Here is a 7113-nt window from a genome sequence, read left to right as displayed (position 1 = left end):
CCCACGCAGACACAGGGAGAACATGCAAACTCCACACAGAAAGGTCCCAGGTCCAGGCCCCGGAATCGAACCCACGACCTTCTTGCTGTGAGGCGGCAGCGCTAACCACTGCACCACCGACTATTTTATTACTTAGTTGAAAATGCCATTTTATTTCATTTAACAAAGCATATCATTATTTCATCATGCATTTAATTGTTTTGTGGTCCTGGGTTTTAGTGCTTCATAATTGTATTCTGTTGTCAAATTTGCCCATCAAAGTCAGATTAGTAATCCTGTACATCACTTTAAGGAAAACCAATTCTAGGTAATGGATTGCAGATCTTGTAGTGACCTGTTACAATGGAAAGAAATGTATACATAATAAGTACGTCTGTGTGCCCGATATTTTAGCTAACACTAAACTTTCTGCACAACTGTCTGCATTGTGCTTTTTCTTCGGCCACAGAGAACAGAAACGTCTGTAGTTCTTTGTTCACCCATGGTACAGTTTCATAAGCTTTTCAGTTTTTAATACGTGTTAATGTAAAAATCCACACGCGAGGCATTTAAAAATGGCGGTTTTGGTATTTCGTGAAAGACTGCCTTTGGCCAATCAGTGTCCTGAACGTTGCTACGTCACCCTTATGGTCTCAGCTCTGCTCGCTTCGAAGCCCAACGAGGCAGGTACCAAAATCCTAACCCCTGGCAACGTGATAATTGTTTTTTTCAATTTAAGAAAATGATGCTCACACTGTCACACTGATGTTTTCTTCTCCAACCTTCTCTCAGCTCCAGAGGTTGGTGGTCTGCAGGAGCTTCTACAGCAGCAGAAGATCAGTCTGGAGAGGAGATGTGAACGTGTGACTGAAGGTGAAGAAGCAGGAAGTCAAACTCTCCTCAACAGCATCTACACTGAGCTCTACATCACTGAGGGACTGAGTGAGGAGGTCAACAGAGAGCATGAGGTCAAACAGCTGGAGACCAAGAAGACCAAGGAGATCCTCCACGACCGTCCAATCAGGTGCAGCCAGATCTTTGAAGCCTCACCTGAGCAGCAGGGACTCAGGGAGTCAGAGTGGTGCTGACCAGGTCTCTGGGCTGGACTGGGAAGCCTTGGGGTCCCACTGGAGGAGCTGGAGGAGGTGACTGGGTCCAGGGAAGTCTGGGGGTCTCTGCTGAGGCTGCTGCCCCCGAGACCTGACTCCGGATACGGCAGTAGAAGATGGATGGATGGATGGATGGATGGATGGATGGATGGATGCCAGGTGATAGAACATTTCATAAAAACAGACTCTGCATTATAACTTCTATTACACTCTAAAAAACTCACTCCAATATAACTGCACTCATCCTTCTCTCACATTACATTGGATCACAATGACCAAACAACACAACAAAGACAATGATCCAACTGTACTGCCACTTCCAGACTCAGTGTAGGTCTGTAGGCCTCTTGGACCTTCATGTGAACCACTGCGTGTTGACTGGAGGTGAAACATGACTGACTGCTGTCCTCCTACCTGGACAATGCAATCTCACTTTCATTCTGCTGCAGATGGCCATTTTCATTTTACACCGTCCAACTTTACAGCTCAGGGCGCTGGGACGAATTCCAAATTGTGTGCAGATACAGGCCTACACTTCAAATAATTATGAGAAAAATCCAACGTAAAGAGAGCACTTCCATTAGGAAATAGTCAACATGAAATTTCGTCTTCTACTGACACCTACTGGTCAAATTGAATAGTTGCAAATATTGTGAACAAGTTGTCATCTAATTCTAATCCTAAACAATATGGCCATTCCAAGTCAAGTATTAAGACAATTAATCAGGTTTGTACTGCTTGATTGAACACATTCATCCCGTTCCAGTGCACTAAAACCCACTTCCCTTCAGGACCGTGTCAGCGAAGCAAAAACTTCCTTGAGTGACGCTGTTTCCCAGCATGCAATGCGAGCTAGCGATTCACAATACTATTTCATCACAAACATGAATGTAAAAAATAAAAAGGGACGAAAAATTAAACTTCAGGAACACCAACCAATACATTGCAATACAAGCAGAACTGGGCCGAAGTTTTATATTATGTACACCAAAATACAGCCTTCTGGTGGACAAGCTATTTAATCCGTGTCTTCCTATGGCACTTCAGTGGGTGGGAGCTCGTCGTAGAGCTCACGTGCTGGGTGGGTCACCCCACCAACCACCTCGGGGAAGGTCTAAGACAAGAGCCAATGGTTACCCATGCAGGGTATCACCTGATACGGGTGAGCGAGTGAACAGAAAATATGGGTCAACGTGTGCAGTCGTAACAGGAGAAGCTTGTTGGCGGAAATTATGCACTACAAGTGGATGTGACGCTAATGAGTGCGGTGGATGAGGTGGAGCAATGCTCCAGAACCCGATTCAGACTACTCTCCCTCCACTTTTTTTGTTTTGTATGAGCGTTTAAAAAAAACAACATAATGATAATCGAATAAGCTTTAGTTTATTAATCAGAATTAAAACAAGTAGGTTTTGCCCTTACAAGGTTGTAGTTTTGTTATAGATGAGTTCCTTTGTTGTAGTTTGGCCTTGAAAAACTATATATGGGATGTACCATGACCTGAGGGATTTCCTCATCCCATCCCAGCTTGGTTCTGATGCTGAATGTGAATGTATCTTGCTGTACATCCCACTGAGCTCCAAGGGCCCTCTCCATAGGGAGCTGGTCTCTGTCAAGGTTAATTGTTTTTACCTCTTTAGCTCTCTGCTCTTCAGGAATGGCGGCCAGCACCGAGCGATGATTGCTCACCCACTTATTGAGCTTAAATCCACCTCTACCGCACAGGTCTGTTAGCTGCTGGTACAGATGTATTGCTTGTTCCACCGTGCTGACGGCCTTTAGACAATCATCCACGCAGAAATTTTGACAAACAGTGTTTATAACCTCGGCTGGGAAGTCATGCTGATTGTCGTCGGCTGCTTTCAGCAGGGCGAATGAAGCACAGCTTGGGGATGACACTGCCCCAAAGATGTGGACCAGCATCCTGTGCTCTTGTAGGTCCTTTGTAATGTCCCCATCTGGCCACCAGAGGAAGCGTAAGAAGTTTACATCCTGGTTGGAAACTCTTACTTGATGAAACGTTCCCTCAATGTCAGTCATGAATGCTACAGGGCCTTGGCGAAAACGAAGCAGCACACCTAGCAGTGTACTTGTCAAATAGGGACCCTGCAGGATCTCTTTATTTAATGATGTTCACTCACTTTCAGTCTCACAGCCACTAAAAAACCTGATTGTGATTGAGAGGTCCTCAGCAGCCAATCACTGTTGGGAGTCCAGCCTTCAAACACTCCTACTGAATCCAGAGTCACATCTGTGAGCATCTGGAACTTTGGCCCTGATCCTCCACACCACACAACTTGGGATGACAGCGCCACCTACCTGTATCCTTTCAGCAGCCAGTCCATGCTCTGACCCGTTTCCACTGTGGCCTGTTGTGTCATCTGGACCGGAGTCTGGATCATCAGTGTCCAGGTTCATGGAATCTGTCAGAGTGCCGCCGTCCTGTGATGTAATGATAGAGAATCACTCTATTTATACTAATGTGCAGAACCACTAGTGTGTCATTTCTTCACTGCTGTCAGCAACAAGCATTTGGTGTCACACTGGTGTACAACACTTATGGGCTAATTAATAAGAAATTACATATTTATGAATCACCCGCAATGCCCAGATTGTTGCTGCTTATCTGCTGATATGAGCCGTCAACTGTTGCAATATAGAACCACGGGCAGGAAATTACAATTAGTGTAGAGTGTATTATAATTTAAAAGTTTACTAACGGTAGTTCTTTAAAGAATTTAGCAGGGATGGAACAGGCTAACGTGACGACGTCACTTGTAAAACGGTAGGAGCTCAACCTGCTGTCACGGTGAAAACTCCGTGTTACGTCCCGTCTCGGGGGACCGAGACGCAACATGTGGGACACCTTCCCCCACTCCCAAGCCTCATTAATTTCTCACGGCAGTTGCCGGTTTTCAACAAAAACATTTATGAATCAGTAAATGAAAGAAACAAAACAACTTAACCGGTGGGCAGCAAAGGCTTCAGGGTGGGCCCAGGCCAAAATAATAAACCAAACTCCAACTAGCTCGCCTTAAGAACTAACTAAAGAAAGAAAGAGAACCCAAATACAGAAAGGCTAACCTCCCAACATACTTAATAAACAGGAGAAAAGAGGGGACAAAGAAAATGGCAGCCCACCCCTACGGCTGCGTGCTCTAACACCATTTCAGAAGTGACTAACTGCAGAGTTGGGAGCGGAGGAGGGATGACCGTCAGGCTGGCTCGACTGCTCCTCCTTCTCAGCCATGGCGCGTCCAATCAGCAGCCGACATCCAGGACCGCACCTGCAAGGCGTCATCCACTCTCTCTCTCTCTCTCTCACACACACACACACACACACACACAAAAACATAGAGGCACCTAGACCCACCTGTGGGTCATAACACCCCCTCTCTTAAGAACTAAACCCTATTAACATACCTACAAATAAAACTAAACAAGAAAAACCTCAGTTCCCCCGAAATAAGAATTCCGCAGCTAGTCCACATGTACACGTGATAACGCATCTGCCAACACATTATCAACCCCCCTTCCTGTGGCAAATCTGGACATTGAAGTCTTGGAGGAGCAGAGACCACCGCATCTACGAAAAAACTGACCCCAAATTATCATCAAGAAGGGCATTGTCAGAAGGAGAACCAAAGCTTCTTTCTTAACTTCCCAATATTGACTCTATGTGCGTGCTGCTTACTTGTGGCATGTCCCTCTACTTCTGTCATGGTGCAAAACTGACGTACGGCGGGGGTGGTCAGAAAACAATAGTGGGTGGCTCTCAATTAATTTAACAATATCATGACGGGCTGATGCAGGCAAATGGGACAAAAACGAGCTTAAGTTATTCATAATTTCAGAGTTTCCCAGGCGCGCCGAAGGAACGCCGATTTTTTTTTTTTTTTTCAATGAGCCCTCCCTCCGCCAATGGGCGCGGAGGGGGCGGAGGCTCAGGCGACACATTTTTCCGAGCAATGTAACGTAATTTTCAAAATAAACTCATTTCAAAATAAAAACCGAATGACAAATTCGATCATATATCATAATTGTATGTTATATTTGTCAGTACATTGTATCAGAGTGTGAGAGAGATTAAACACACACACACACACACACACACACACACACACACACACACACACACACACACACAAAAGTAAGCTACGGAGCGGGCTGGCTACGGGGCGAGGGGGGCGATGATGAAAATTATTTTTTTTATTTTTATTTTTTTAAAGGAAAAAAGAGTGCAGCTGAGCAGAAGCGCTTGTCGACCGTCGCGGAGCTGTTCGTGTCTGGTGTGAACCAGTTGGAGCCTCGCTCGCGAAATCCGTCGGCGCTCCGCTTCGCGGCGCTTCCGCTTCCATTGAAATGAATCGCACGAGCCGCGCGCCTGTTCACGTCTGGTCTGAACCACTACATTCAGTGCGTTTACATGGCACTAGAGAAAATCGAATTATTGCCTTAGTCCGATTATGATCGGAGAACTCACGTGCATGTAAACACCTTACTCCGATTATGATTGGAGTTTGAGAACTCCGATTGGAATCGGAGAACTCCGATTGAGACACCCAGATAATGCAATTGGAATTCGAATTTCTCTGCCATGCATACGCCTTAATCGGACTATTAACTGGACAATGCGAGTGCGCATGCGCCACGCCTCGCTCTCGCAACTCATGACCGCACAACTACGTCGTCTAACAAAACAGACGGCGCGAAACAACCTGGCAAACGCGAATAAGAATGTTGACTTTTGGAGAGAGGATGAGACCGGGGCGATGCTTTCTCTTCTAAAAGAGATGGACATATTAAAATAACGCACAACGGAGACCTTTTTAAAAAGGGTAGCGCAGCAAATGCAGGGCTCCGGCTTTGCGCACCCCTGAACAAATACGTATTCCTTCGTATTTATATTTCTACCTTTTCGTTCACATTTTTTGTAAGTTAGAAGAATTTTAACTTTGTAAATAAAAGCACAGCAAAGACATGTTTTCCTGATTTGTTTTTATTTGGGTAATTTCGCTGTTATTCTGCTGGAAACGGCGTGCAGCGGCACCAGCTTCCTCCACGGTCTGCACTTTAATGAGCGTGTGTATAACTGAAGACACCGGTCCTTTGCAAAACCTGTACACAAACTCTCCCACCAGTCTGCTCCGAACCCGAATCCAACAAGAACGAGAGTTTGGGGTCCGTAACGACGGCACAAAGCGTAGCATCGAAGTGTTGTTGTAGCCCTCCAACAGCAAACAACGTTCTTGTCTGCCTTTTAAAATAACCAGGAGCACAAGAAATAGGGTACACCTTATCTGCAAAGCAAGTAACACGTACATTATGAACTATCGTTCCATATCATAATAGATTTAATATGTCAACCGAAAGCAGCTGACCGGCTGAAAAGACTCACTCCACCCCCTAGTGTTGGGAGGAGGACACGTTCCCGTCAATAATTTGAATTTTTCAGCTGCATGGATACGGGGACCAAGGTGAGAACTCCGATTGGACGAGAAAACAGAATTATTGCTTAGTCCGATTAAGCTCTGCATGTAAACGCACTCATTGATTAACATGGGCGCTGAATGGAAGCGCTCGGCGCTTCGCTTCGCGGCGCTTCACTTCGCGGCGCTTCACTTCGCGGCGCTTCCACGTCCAGTGTGAACCGGGCGGAACTTTTCAACATTTTGACGTGGCAGATGCGGGACGATCGTTTTCTATCAGGAGTGTGCACTACATAATCTGTATCGGAAAGTTTGCGCTCCACGACATACGGACCAGAAAAACCAGCCTGCAAACGGGAACCAGGTAACGGCAACAATACCAACACTCAGTCGCCTGTCTCAAAAACTCGAGCCACAGCTTTCTTGTCAAACTGCCGCTTCATTTTAGACTGGCTGGCGACAAGAGTTTTGTGAGCAGTTTCACAAGCACGATGCAAGCATTCACGAAAAAAAATGACGTAATCTAACACATTATTCTCTACTCATTTAACATCGGAAAGCCACTTACCCCTTAACAGACGCGAGGGTCCTCTCAC

Source organism: Nelusetta ayraudi, unplaced genomic scaffold, assembly GCF_046127955.1.
Source record: "Nelusetta ayraudi isolate G7.1 ecotype Tasmania unplaced genomic scaffold, CSIRO-AGI_Nayr_v1 ptg000179l, whole genome shotgun sequence".
Taxonomy (NCBI): domain Eukaryota; kingdom Metazoa; phylum Chordata; class Actinopteri; order Tetraodontiformes; family Monacanthidae; genus Nelusetta; species Nelusetta ayraudi.
Note: the sequence above shows the minus strand (reverse complement) of the source record.